The following is a 14,850-nucleotide window of genomic DNA, read 5'->3' as shown; positions in this document are numbered from 1 at the left end:
GCTTGTGTTATATTTAGTTTCTGAAAGCTCTGCTAGCATTTACCGTTGTTCAGTGTAACATGGAAGGAGGATAGTGTACATTTCTGCTGGGATTGCTTGTGAAGTAGCTGATATGTCTAAATCCAATTTATGTATAAAATATTTCTCTCTCTGGTGATGTATTGCCTGTGGCATGCAATTACACAGCAATTACATATCGATTTGCTTGCCCATATTGAGTGATACCAGTGATGTAAAGCCGTCGTATAAAAAAAACCCTCACACACATCCAGATGCCAATTTCCATAAAAAACATGACATTCCCATATATTATTGAGTTCTCTGAGCTGTTTGTTGTCCTGTATTCCACATATTTTTGATACTGGTTATGGAAAATGCGGTTTTACCTCAGATTGTGCATCAAGATAATTCACCCTCTTTGCCTCAATTCAAGTGACCTTTTCTCACATTTCTGTTTGCCTCCTGTGTGAAATATGATTGGTCTATTGGATGGCACTCAGGTGGATGGAGACTTGAGCTGATGCAGCAGAGCGATAAATTAGCTAAGTGAGAGGCAGGCGTTGACCCTGCCAACGGGGGGCATTGAGCCCCTTCCAGCTTAGTTTTCAAGTGCCTTGTACCAAAATGCTTCTTCCTGCAAGATGAAAGTGATGTTAGCTTTAGGCGGTCCCTTTAGTGAAATTGCTCATCATGCATAAATTCTCCTCTCAAGACCATGTGCTGTGATTAATAACTATGACTTCTAAAAGAAATGCACTCATTATGCCGAAAAATATAATATATATTTTAAATGCAGCTTCATGCCTTCAGGATATTAGAATAAGTTTGTTAATGCTCAGTCTATTGAATTTTATTTAATTCCTGTATAATCTGAATTTTGACTACTTGAGGATTGTGCTGGCCTTAGTACTAAACTGATGCATACTAGAGCTGAGTGAAATTTCGAATATTCACTATATTTTTGACTGTTTTGTTGGCAGTACAACTTTAAGCAACATTGTAATGATTTTTTATGCGTTTTATTTGGCCATTTTCTGAAAGATCATGTCATTAGACTAGTTTTGCAAAGAACTCTCTCAAATGCACCATTAAATCTATTTTTTCGTTGTTTTAGTAAAAATCTATGAAAATAGATTATTATAGATGGAAATAGTAAAATTATATTTAGGTAAATATAAACATTGAGATTGTATTAAATGTAGGATGAAATTGTACAAATATATTTAGTTAGAGGAAGTTGAAATATTATATTTTTAATTTTGGCTTCAATGACTGTTTGAATCTGGTTCACACTTCTAATTATATAATATTTTTCACATCAAATTCATACGACATCATACTGATTCTGTGTTCAAAAAACATTTCTTACCATCACAGTTAAAATGGTAATACTGCTAAACATTTTTTGTGAGAATTTTTTGATGAAAGTTCAAAAGAACAGTATTTATTTGAATAGATTGAAATCTTTTGTAGCGTTATTAATGTCTTTACTGTAATTTTTGATTAATTTAATGCATTCTTGCTGAATAAAAGTATTAAATTCTATTAAAAAAAATATTTTTGGCCACAAACTTTTGAATGGTATTCTATATATATATTAGATAGATAGATAGATTGATTCATCAAAATAACATTGACATTATTTAACTATTACATTCAGCCTTATGAATCTCTTCATCAAGTGAGAATTTTCTGTTTCTAAACTTAGCGTTAATTATATTGAATCCCAGTTATTTCCCCATAGTCCATTACAGTTGAGACATTTTATTGAAAAGATTAAGTGTTGGAGGTACCCTGACGACTATAGACACTTAAGGTTTCAGATTAATTAGCCTGTCAGTTAGGGGGCTTTCTACCTGATGTGCCTGATGACTGATGTTAATTAGAAAACAGTGCTGAATCTTCTTTCAGATGCAGCTAGCGGGGGGTCCTCCTATCCAGATTCCAGCCAGCTTGATCTCAGTGATGCTGTCGTGGAGTAAAATAGCGGGTTTCTTGATTGATCCGTGTACAATACTGAAACACTTGATTGACAGCCGTAGGTTCCAGCCTGTACCATCCATCCTTCAAATATTACAATAACCTGTCAGAACATTTGACATTTGGCTAACCTTTCTACGTAGGCAACATTTTGAGGCATCATGGATTCGCTCTATTCGTGAAAATTGTCACATTCTTAGACAGCATTACATTTAAACTTCACGGAGAAGACAATTCCAGAATGCATTGCAAAGAGCACAGTGAAAGGAGGCCTGAGAAATGTTGATTATAAGTAAACTTGTATTTCATTCATATTTTAATTGTTGCAGTTTAATGTAATTAAAATTGGATTATTAGGGGTTCAAGCACGAAGTGCTGAAACCCTATTGTAATTGTACTGATTTTTATTATTAGGGGTTCAAGCACGAAGTGCTGAAACCCTATTGTAATTGTAAGGGTTTTTATTATTATTATTCTCCGCTAAAACGCATCGTGCAGCCCAAACCGTAAGTGCTGGAGACTTGAAACTTTGCCAGATGGTAGTACAAAAATCGAGGAGAGGTTGACAAAGTATGACACCGATTGGCCCATAGGTGGCGCTGCAGCAAGCAAACGTACAAAATCGCGCATAACTCTTAGACCGTTTGTCCTAGACACAAGTGTCTTACACCACTGAAAAAAAATTTTCCGCTATGTCGAATTTTGTCCGAAACCTACTTTTGCGAACTAGTCCCTGGTTTTTGGCCCGATCGGAACCAAACCAGTCTAGGACAATTCTCTGGACTCTCTAGATCAATAATTATCGGAAAAAAGTTGAACTTTTGCATTTGGCTGGCTGTAACAGGGTCATTTAGAAAAGGGGTGTGACAAAATACACTCAAAAGCCTAAAAATCCTACAGGGAAACTCAGAACTTCACCATAATTGATGAGCATATGTGTCATAACATGGTGAAGAAGCATGCCAAGCTTCATGCAGATCGGACCATAGGTGGCGCTATAACTGGCAAAAAGCTTTACAACCATATATGGTACATTGCCTGTATTAGCTGTAAATGGTCTTTTCAATCTATTACTGTATGTCAGTGGTTACATGCTTGCTAAATAAAACTTAATAACTTTTGATGCTTTTGTACTTAAAGGCCTTAATTGCTTGAACCCCGATAAATGCTGCTTGCAGCTTTAATTAATTAATATAATTTTTTTTTCTGCTATGCATATTTTATGCTTTTTAAAATGCTTAGCAAAACTTCTAATGTCAAATTTAATTTAAAACAATTGTGTCATGTCTCCCATGTGGAGCGCAATTTGTTTGGCATGCAAAGTCGTTGTCTGAGTAGAGAGTTCAATGTCTTTGACTAAATGATGGATATTTATTTTATCTCGCTTTTAACTGCATTAAAGGCTATTTGATTGTCCTTTATATCAAGTCCATTGATGTCAAATCTAGTAAAATCAGCGATACTGCTAGTTAGATAAGCAGGGGACATTTTTCTTTTTTCTCTCTCTGAATAGTACCTGTAGCTTTTATTCTTTGTTTCTGAATACAGTCTGGCTTTTCATCAGTCAGGCTTTGTTTCCTGATGTACTTGACTGGGTTCTTAACTCATAGAGGTTTAGGGATTGCTTTTATTTCATCTGCTTCCCTTGATGTGAAAGCAGTAGGTACTTTTTAAAATCAGACTTATGGATTATCCATGCTACCATTTTTTACTTTTCATAGCAAGGTGATAATGATTCTATAAATCAATTTAATGGGGGCTCATTAGGACTTTTAAAGCAGACTCTCCAGTTAATTGCAGTTCCTCACAGGTAAAATTCTCATCAATCTTTGATCTAGAGGATCTGGATTACCTTCCCTTAGGGCCACCTGATTGACTATCTAATTGACGACCTGATTATTTAAGGAATCACATGCGTGACTGATAGCTGGATCCACACCAGACAGTTTAGGGATTTGGAGACTTTTGTGACGCTCTCTTAATTTATAAACTTGCGTCTTGGGTACGTCCAGGTACGTCTGGGCTGTGGTTTTGTTTTTGCTCATTTGCTATTTCAAGTAATTACTTTTCAGTCAGTGGCATTGCCTAATCATTTTGATTACATGTGTACTGTATTAGCAAGTTGAGGGCGTTGTGCGGGCAGTGATTGTTTATGTGAGCACAGATGGAAGTTGGCCCAGAATCCCTGTGGAGCCAAGAGGTTTGGGTGCCCATTGGCAGAGCCATTGAAACAGCCTGATGATGCCTCAGAGAGAAGCACCAGACAGAAGCCAGCCACCTCCTGTCTCTGGATCTCCAATTTACCCCCTGTACCTCTTTGTACCTTTTCTGTCCACTGAGTGAATCCAATCACTGTACATATGATGTAGTACTCCAGTAGGTTAGTACTGGAGATTTAAAGCTTGACCTTTTCTTCATTCATGCACTTTTATCATGATTATGAATCCGTGTACACACATTTATGCTGCTTCTATGGAATTTGAAGCTTAGATGTGCCTATTACAGTGGCTCTTAACCAGGGGCCAAGGTCCACCTGGGGCCCACCTCACCAAACTTCCACTTAAAATTATTTTAAATAAGACAAAACAACTAAAAATCTATATATTTCCTATTTTAATTTCACCCCTTAACAACAGTTTTTTTTTTCCTTTGAAGAACCAACAGTCAAAATATGAGGATGTGTAATTTTAAAAGTGTGAATTCTAAACCTAGAAAACTAAATTAACAGCATGGTATTTTTTATAATGAATATATTTTATTGGGTCAAAATTGTGAGTACAAAATATTTCATAAAAAATCTTTATCTTTAATCTGTAAGGCCCGTCCAATCGGCCCAATTACAGTTTCCAATAGAGTGGCTGAAGGTTTCCTGCGTATTCTGTCTTTTCAGTATGTAAAGTATTTTTATTCCAATTAAATTAGATCTGTATACACTTGAATTAAAGTAACACTATCTCTAGTCAGAGGTCACAGAGGTTACCACTACTACAGATATAAGCCGACCAACATTACTTTCTCTGATAGTAGCTATGGTTTGATTATGGCATGGTTTCCCATGTACACTTAGCTAGAGTAATATTACAATAAACGAGGTAAGGCTCATCCTATTTAGGTTGGTCGAGCAACATTCTGTTGTCAGAAATGGAAATTCCCTTTATAAGCCTTACAGTCTAAGTACACTTGTATCAGTATCAGTGCCAAGTGTTAGCCGGAACTAAAATATCAGTTGGCATGCCCTATGCTCCTCTCAAAACTGGACTTTAGTCCGTTACTAACCTGACAGAGATTTGCTGTAACAATGGATACAACATAATCTACTAAAGTAAATAACTTTCGAGCAAGTCAGAATAAATTCAAATGTAACAATTTATTATTAGTCAGGTAAATGTATCATGCCAATTACATAATCAGTTTAAAGAATCAATACAAAACATCAAATGCTCTGGAGTAAAAAACGCATCTCAGACAAATACATAATGAGTGTCTGGAGGACAACACAGCATTACGGGCTGATCTGACTACAAATCGCCCTGAGCCCTTTTGCAGCATTTATTTAAGTACCAAACCAAGACAGAAGCCTCCTCCAAATGTAGACATGAGCTAACAATGGGAATTTGCGTTAACAGGGACATAGATCTAGAAAGTTTGCACCTTTTTGAGGAACAGGAGGTCATTTGGATGGAGATCTTGGGAAAGGATCCACCCTCCTCTGTAAGCAAGATATCTCTAAAGTGGTTGAAATGGGTACTGCAGTCTAAACTGAAAATATTATAGAGAGTTGTTTCCCCCGCTCCCTCCTCCTCAGACTCAACACTCAAGCATGTTGCATGATTGAGCACGCACAACAGGAACGAGTTCGACAAGTTGATCAGTTGATTTAATCGTGTTTAAATAACTTCTATAGATGGATGTGGAGGCTTTTTAGGTCAGGTAGAATCTGCGATCTCTGACCCAGTTCGTTCGCTGGCTTCCATGGTTGCAATACGCTGTGTTTTCTGCCAACTGGCAACCCAGGGTGTCGAAACACTATTGGGTAATTTGACAGTGGGCGGGATCACACAGACCAAAACAAAAACAGACATTTCGACCCAGAACGCACATTTCAAAGTAGAATAACCGGCTGTAGCATTGTTTCAGAGAAACAAGTATGTGAACTTAGCATGCTTTATCTGCAAACATATAGTTTTTATGTTTTAGTACAGTCAAAAAAATGTACATACAGCACCTTTAATGATAATAATCCTGAAGTAAGATAAGAAAATAGGATAATTTCATATTGTTGTTAGCAGTTTCATGTGATCATTTTAGACCAATGCAATTTATTTACTGACACTTATCTATAATGTGTATTTTTATCAGAAAGAGAATGGATTGTTAAAGTATTATATAATATTATTAATTATTGTAATTATAATAAAACATTGTTAAATGTAAAATAATATGTTTTGCTAGTTTTAAATTATTATCCCCTCATATATCATCAGATCTTCCAAAGCCGTGGCAAGTTGTGCAGCCGGCAACAACAATATAGTCATCAGGGAACCGATAAAACTATTTGAAAAAAAGTCTTGCTCTTGTGCTTATTGATCTCAACTTTTTTGACTGTTGATTCAGCCAGCATCTCAGGGTCCCAGAGTGTTTGTCTGGCACTATAACAGAAACGTACCGTCTGTTTCTCTCCCCTTTAACATTTTACTCAAGTTTTCAAATGTTAATCACCTAGTCGGCGGCATTGCGACAAGAGCAAACTCTGTGCAGTCCAGGTTCTGATTAGACTTCAAGCTCTGGCTGAATACATTTGAAAAGACGACTAATTAATGCAGAAAATAAGAGCCCTAGCCTCTGTTGGCTGATCGAATCACACACGTTATCTGCTCAGCTTATCTGACAGGCTCACGTCGCTTCTGGTTGCTCGCAGACACGGCCCCTCCGTGCCTCGCCGCGGCCAGACACTCGAACATGCCTCATCTGTATTCTCCCCATCGCGAGCCACTGCCAAGTCGTTTTTTAAACATATGTCTCTTGTAGGCACAATCTCCCTCACACGCTAATTCCCATTTAATTACTTTTTCTTTTCTGTTCTTTTGCCCGTTTAACCACAGAATGCCCCAAGCAGGGAAAACTGAAGACACACAAAGCTAGGAACAATAAGATGACTCCACAGAGAGAAAGAATGAGAGAGAAGGGAGGAAAAGAATCATAATAAGGTGATGATGGAGCTTAATGGCACAGAAGGAGAGCTCACGATTGTTGCATTGACTCGTATGTGTCTGGCAGCACTGAAGGACACTGATTCCAGACTGTGACAGATTCTGCTGTTCAGAGAATGAGGTGTTCGGGGTACAAAATTAACACTTGCCAAGTGCTAAGTCCAAGTAAAAATTGTCTTTGGCAAGTACAACTGCAACATTACATACCGTAGTTTAAAGTGAATGAAAAGAATGTTGGCCCACCCTTATGTTAGTCATGCCTGCAATTCAAATAACTGTCTAACTAAGAAAATATGTTGCGGCTCAAGCACATTTGTCTTTAGTACAAAATTTCCCCATCATAAGTTTATCTCTTAAGTTTCCTTTTTATTCAGAGCTCCATGTGATGACACGTACTGTACAGTATGTGGATTATTTATTACATGAAGCCAACAAAACGAAAATACTGAACAAAATCATATTTTCACGTTTTTACTAAATAAATACGATTTGCTTCATCAAACACATTTTTTGAGTAATTGGTATGACCAAAGTATTATATCACTCATCACATACATTACATAACAGTATTTTATAATACTTAAAATGAAAGGAACTTCATCCTTTTTTTAATTTAATTTAATTTAATTTTTAATTTAATTTAATTTAATTTAATTTAATTTAATTTAATTTAATTTAATTTTACATCCCTACAGTAACACAAGGCTTTGTTATTATATTATTTATTTATTTTTATTCTATTTTATTTTGGGTTAAAAACCTACAGTAATTATTATTATTATTATTTATTTTTTTTAAGTTAAAAACCTGAAGTACCATCCTTACACTGGACGATGGGTGTTAAAAGTGATTCACTCCCATTATAATCAACAAAATTGTCTACACTTTAAAGTGACGATGAGTAGTTGACCGAATAGATTATAGTTTTGACAGATTTTTAAATCACAATGTGAATGTACTTCAGTACAAATGTTACAGCAGAATCTCTAGCGGCTGACACATTTCTATTCTACAATGGGAGATGAATGCTGTTGATGATCTAGCCAAAATAAATGGGCTTGTTCAGTGTTAACACTACACACCTGTTGTGATGTGTCCTCCCAGGTTGATGTGTTTCTGTAGTGTGATGGTGGTGGACAGGTGTTAGACCTGAACTTGTCAGTTGTGCAACAAGGGTGCCCAGACTTGTCTACTGACAGCATGCCAACATACACACAGCAGAGAGTACAGATGCCCTGCTGCAGTAACTTCAATCACATGCTCACATACACAGACTTGAATTTGGGTGGAATTCAGCTTATGTGCTCCTCACAGTGTATTTATGGCGATATATTTGTATGTGCGTAAGTTTGTATTTTTCCTACATATTCTCTTATCTGAGAGGGTGAGTGCTGGGGACAGATTGTTAAATGTATTTCCACTGAACATATTGCTGTCCATAGCAAATTTGACGAGAAGCTGGAATGTGTTCTTTTTTAACATTCTGCATCTGGGATTTGGTACAGCCAGGTGTGTTCCCTGTCAAGCAGATGGTCAGAAATGTCCTCTCTGCTCTTCTTGAAATCACAACACTTTTCCCATGTGGCTGTGGCCACAACTCATTGTTATGTGTCTCACAGTAAAGTGACAGTCTGTAACTGTTTCACAAAACATCAATCACACCATGCAGAAGCAATCCATGTAAAGGGGTCCTATTATGCAGTCTTAATTTTGTTTTTGGGGTGTACTAGGCTTTCATGCTTGATTGTTATTATTTTTCACATATTTTACAGCACTTCTCTTCCTTGACTTGAATGCGTTGTTGGTTCATGTTTCAATGAAGCTCCTCCTTCTGAAATACGAGATGTTCTGTGATTGGTTAGCTTGCCCAGTGTGTTGTGATTGGCTCCCCGTGTTCGGGAAATGTCACATCCCTTACCATAACCGCGAGTTTCATCTGCTCAGGTGTAAATATTAAGGATGGCGTCAATTTCAAACCAATTCAAGCCTGATTCAGACTTAAGAATGTTAACAAACAAGAGGATCGTCCAGAGTGGATTACATGCACGGATTCCATGCATGGGCAAGTACGTATTTCACTGGATGTTTCAGAGTGGTATGTTCTTTTTTTTTTTCTTATACATTTTATATACGTTATACACCATTTAATCATGATATTTGTCATAAACTATGGTAATACAAACAGTAATCGCTCACAAATCCATGATTAATTTTCCTAAGGGGCGGTAAACAGTCTTACAGAAGCGAGAGCTCACAAAAGCTACAGAAACACTATAATCTACACTAATGTTGGTTGACAGGCGAGCAGAGCCAAACAGCTTTGCCCTTTGTTTACATCATAGAAACTACATAAAACTTATCATTGGAACTGTTAATAGAAAACACAACTACAATAATAAGACATACTTTCAAGTTGTGATCCATAAACATTTGATTGTCCCGACAAAGTGGGAACTGCTCCATTTCGGGAGAAGCTTTTGTGTGTAACAGGTTGTTGTGCCGAATTCTGACCCCTGCCAAATTATTACCTCCCTAGTATTGTTAGGTTTAGGATTAGTTGTGGGGGAGGGGTTAGGATTAGGGTTGGGGTTAGGATTATTAGGCCATCAGGTACTGACTTCAACGAGGGGGGTAATAATTTGGCACAAAATTAAAAAGTAAAAAGATAAAAAGGGTAAAAAGATTCGGCACAACACCTGTCTCACTGAGAAGCGGAGCGGAGGCATAAAAGGAGGAGCGACGATCGTGAAGGATGAGAGAGGACCAGGCCTGGGCTGTTTTATTTGATGTTTTGTTTTATTCTGTGTGGCGACAGTCGTCCGTGAGGGGCTGGCATCTTTACTTTTATTTCCCGCCTCCTTCCCATAACAAATAACCTTGCTACATTGGGGTTGTAATGTTCAGGAACAATTTTAACCACTCAAGTTCGTCAGTCTTAGGAAGGTCAAACAAAGGAGTTTTGGAAACGGGGTGGACAAAACATTGTCTCTTTGACATAGCAACAACACTGTCTTCTCTAATGCTGCTCAACCAGGCCTCGCACCTTTTTTTGCATATTCCATGGGTGGAAATTATTTAAATGAGTAACATTGTGACTTCATAAAGCCCAGAATAACACGTTGTAGTCCAAACGAGTTGTTTGTTGTGGTTCTTGGAAAGTAGATTCTGTTAAATAAAATATCTCCCTTTGGAATGGACTTTGAGCTTTGTAACCTTGCAGATCTTTTTTATGCTCAGACAGCAACATTACACACTAACTAAAGTTGAAAAGTAAAAAAGCATAATAGGATTCCTTTATTAATAGCTAGAATGCCTGATACATCACTGATTTGGGGTGTGTTTTTGTAAATGTTTTTCAAAGGCCCCTGTAATCCAACACAATATTCAAAGCACAGTTTTCAACCAAAATGCAACATAAAAATATCATAAAATAAAAGCCCCATTACTGTAGCGTTTTTAAATAAATAAAAGCACTTTAATATTTTCAATATTTCTAATATTTCTCCTGTAATTATGACAACTTTTTGCAGACTTTTTTTTTATTAACAGAAACTATAGAGTATTGATATATTCAATGAAAAAATTGTAATTCCAGAAGTGCCAAGATCTGTGTGTTCTTCAATATATATGCAGATATATGCAAATATACATATGTTAATAAATAATAACATTTAAAATCTGAATTAAATAATGTATTAAGTAGCCTATATGGTTTAAGCACTGTATCCACCAATAACTCCAGCATTATCAGCTAAGCGATTGGTATTTTTGCATCTAATCTGCATAAGTTCTGCATTTCCTAGCATTTTGGATACACTTACTGCTTGTTCCGCACCGTTGGCAATTCAGTTTTGTTATGTCTTTGGTTCTCTACACTACAGCATGTGATCAGAGCAACATTTCATTGATATCATCTCTAGCTCTCTTCAGTTGAGATACTCGTAACTTCTCTGTTGAGACTCTGCGTGAGCTCAACGATCACGGAGTAAAAGGCAGCCTGCAGCCACTGTCAACCTAGTGATATTTTTGGCAACACGTTCATGTTTATCTCCGCTATAAATGCATATCTGCACTCTGAACAGCCCTCTTTCTATCTCTTTCAATCTCAATCTATTTCATCTGTCGCTTCTATTCTCATGTTGCTCATTCTCTCTCTCTTTTTGATCCCTTTTTTCTTATATCTCTCTGTCTTGACACTCTACCACATCATGCTTTAAAAACATTATAGACCAATCCTACCTTAGCAGCTGTTGCCTTCCATCAAATTATGAGACTTTATCTTTATTTAAGCTTTTGCTCTTTCCTAATGAGTCTATAGAGGTCATTTATGTTTGAAAAGTTTTACACTAAATTTTCCTGAATTATCAAAAATATTGTAACTGTTCTCATTGGTGAACACAAGATTAGTAATATTTTCATCCTGTACAAATATTTCCATCCGGAATTTTAATTAAAAAATTCCCGTCCCCTTTATTTATTTTAATATTCGTCTAAATAAGACCAAATATTTATGTGCAAAATAAGAATATTATTTTATTTCAATATTATTTATTTCTATGACATTCTGTTGTATATATGACGTTTTTTTATATGAAAGTAGGTAAAGATTGATTTTAGTTTAATAGTTTTCAAGCTTACAAATGTGCATTTTAATGTTGAAAAAAAACCACACGGAAGTTTTTTGATTCATTTTTAGTCAAAATAACTGATTCAGTCCATGATTCAGACTGTGCTTTTCAGGCTGGGTCTGTTTTGGCAGGCGGGAGGAATGTCCTCACTGTAGTGTTATCCTGGCTCAGGTTTCCCTGGTAGAAATCCATTTTGTTAAACTATATGATTGTGGAATCAAAAGGAGGAACAAGCTCAGTCAATACACATTTTACCCTGGTCCAACTTGTTGGTAGGATTTTCTTTCTTTCTCTTTCTTCTTCCTTTCTCTTTTGCATTCTTCACATGCCCTCCCTGTCTGTATCTCTCTCTCTCTCTAATTGCTCTGTCGCTCCCCCTGTCCATTGATTCTGTATTTCTCTACAGGATGCTATAAATCAGCTGGGTGTCTGGGCTGTTGTAAATAGAGGACATGAGCTAAAGCAACTCCAGAGCAGAGTGAATAAGAACAACATGTCCCCATTGTCCCCCACCTTGTCATTCTCCTGTCCTTATTGCATGTTATCCTTTTCTCTCCATCTCTTTGCCATCATTTTCTCACCTTTTGAGCCCAATTGAAACTAAACTGTGGGCGTTCTCAGCGTTGCCCACTCTGCCGCTCTAGCCGAGCATTAAATTCCTACTGTGGAATTTCATTAACACACAAAGCTCACCATCCATCCGTCTGTCTGTCTGTCTGTCTGTCTGTCGGTCTGTCGATCCATATGGCCAGTGCCGTCGCTAGTGGGGTGAAAGGTGGTGACAATTATTTTTTTCCGCCGCTGCCCAGGGGGCCCCACAAAATACTATATAGGCCCCTATTGTATGAATAATTCTAATTTTTATATTAGTTGTATGCCTGAGATTTAAATGAAAACCACAAAAACATGCAATTTGGTTAAATATTTTTCCCAAATATCTGCTTCTCTTAGGCTACCTCCCTAAAAATGGTTTAGTCCGATCTAAAGTATTTATTAATTATTCAGTCAGTGACAAACATCAGATGGACCCAATAAAATTGTAAGTCCCATCCCAGCTCGTGAACAGAACCAATCAGAGTTGAGTCGGCAGTGCCTGAAGTTAACGATGAATTTGGTGGAAGAGCAGGAGACTGACTGACTGAAAAATTTCAGGGAAAAGAAAACATAAAACAGGGTACTAGAAACGCCATGAAAAGAAGGAGAGGGAGGCCAGGAGAGCTGTTGTACCCCAGTCGATCAAGATAAAGTGTATTGTTATTTCGCTGGGAATAAGAAAACTACCGTCTACAGCCTGCCGGTACTGTCACTTTTCATTATCGGTGCGCACCAGAATCAACTGAATGATGACGTGTTCAAAATCCCTGTATTTTTACACTATTGTAAATAGAGTCACGACGCATTGCATTATGCACCTGACCTCCCGGCTGAAAACACAAATACACTGCACTTGAATGAATAAATTATAGCTTTATTTAATAATATTACCAGTTCCATATTATCTTTATTAAAAAATAAGACAATAAATGATTTTTTTTTTACTGCATTCTTGTCAATTTCTAAATGTTTACTTTTTGATTTATGAATTATAACAGACTGATGAAAAAAAAAACATTATTTAAAATTGGTTTTATTATTATTTAACAATTTCTTGCTTTTTGTTAGTTTTTATTAGTTGTAATTTTTATATAAACATTTAACTTTTAAAATAAAAGTTTTACAACATCACCATCTTCTGTTATGTGGGCCTCCATGCTCATCTATTGTACAGCATATGATATTGGTGGAGGGTTGTGGGGGCCCACATCAATATTTTTTCAGGGGGCCCCGAATCCTCTAGCTACGGCCCTGTATATGGCTCATTACGTAAGCTGAATTTGTTTGTGTCTTACATGCATCTGGGGATGTAGTCAGACAGGCTATAGTAAGAAAGTGGCACTGAGCCTGAAAATGCTGCATCTTATTGGCAGCATACAGAGTAAAGCACAGGAGAGAACACAGCTCTGCTCCCTGACTGTTTTCCTTATGGTGCGGCTGTGAATGAAAGCCTGCAGCTGGGATTAGCACAGGCTCTCACTATTGGGAGGGTTTTCTGTAGTCGGGTACAGCTTTTCAATGAACACAATTGCTCCTTGGAGACCTAGTGATTTAGAAGTGTATGAATATGCCATTAAGAGAAGTAGTCTGGTCTATCATCAGCTCAGTCTGTTTGATGTTACAGCAGCTCAGGGTTGTCATGACATCATCTTGATGGTCAAAATACATGCGTTTTCCCATACTTGTCTGCGAAAGGATGGATTATGAATCAATCCAGTGCTTGTTTGTATAACTCTTAACTGGCTCTGTTTTTCAGTTTATGCTTTCTCATTACATAATGATGGGATTGGATTTCAATAACTGTTGCAGATTAGATCATTGAAAAAACACCTGGAATTTGACAATAATGAGAGGAGCACTGAGTAATATGGGAAAAGAAAACCAGACATTGTTATTCATAAATTCACCATTGACAAATATCCAACTGGTTTTAGAGGGCATGTTGTAAATATGTGTAATGTTACATTGAACAACCACTTGGGGATTGAATTCCTTGAAGTTTCACCTTGTGGATTGTGAGTTTCCAACATTACTATGAAGGTAAAAGAGTAGCAAAACTCGAGAGCACGTAGATGTGAATTTGAGAACTTGTACAATAAATATTCGTACTTGTACGTGAACATTTCACTCACAGCTCCAATGTGAAAACATGTAAAATAAAAATCTGAAGTTAAATGTTGAAATTTGCCCTCACAGACAATAGTCACAAACCTGGCTGTATTCTGAATTTGAAGCTGCAGACAAGTAGTCACAAATGTGTAAAATGGCATTCACAGAAATACAATGACAGACACAAACTTGTAATATATATTTGCATTTAATCTTACATTCACATTCGCTTTACAACCTCAATTAGGCACTTGCAACTTCTCAAATCTGTCAATGCAATTCTCAAATTTGGTGTACTGCGAATATGAATGTAAGATTAAATGCAAATA

The 14,850-nt window shown here is 36.8% G+C and overlaps 1 protein-coding gene across 9 annotated transcripts in view; it reads left to right on the top strand.

Annotated features, from left to right (window-relative positions):
* Positions 1-14,850, top strand: part of pitpnm3 (PITPNM family member 3) — an 89,233-nt gene that overhangs the window by 34,018 nt on the left and 40,365 nt on the right. The window lies entirely within an intron of this gene.

Source organism: Abramis brama, assembly GCF_963993115.1.
Source record: "Abramis brama genome assembly, chromosome: 10".
Taxonomy (NCBI): Eukaryota; Metazoa; Chordata; class Actinopteri; order Cypriniformes; family Leuciscidae; genus Abramis; species Abramis brama.
The sequence above is the reverse complement of the archived record's forward strand: the minus strand, read 5'-3'. Positions and strand labels throughout refer to the sequence as shown.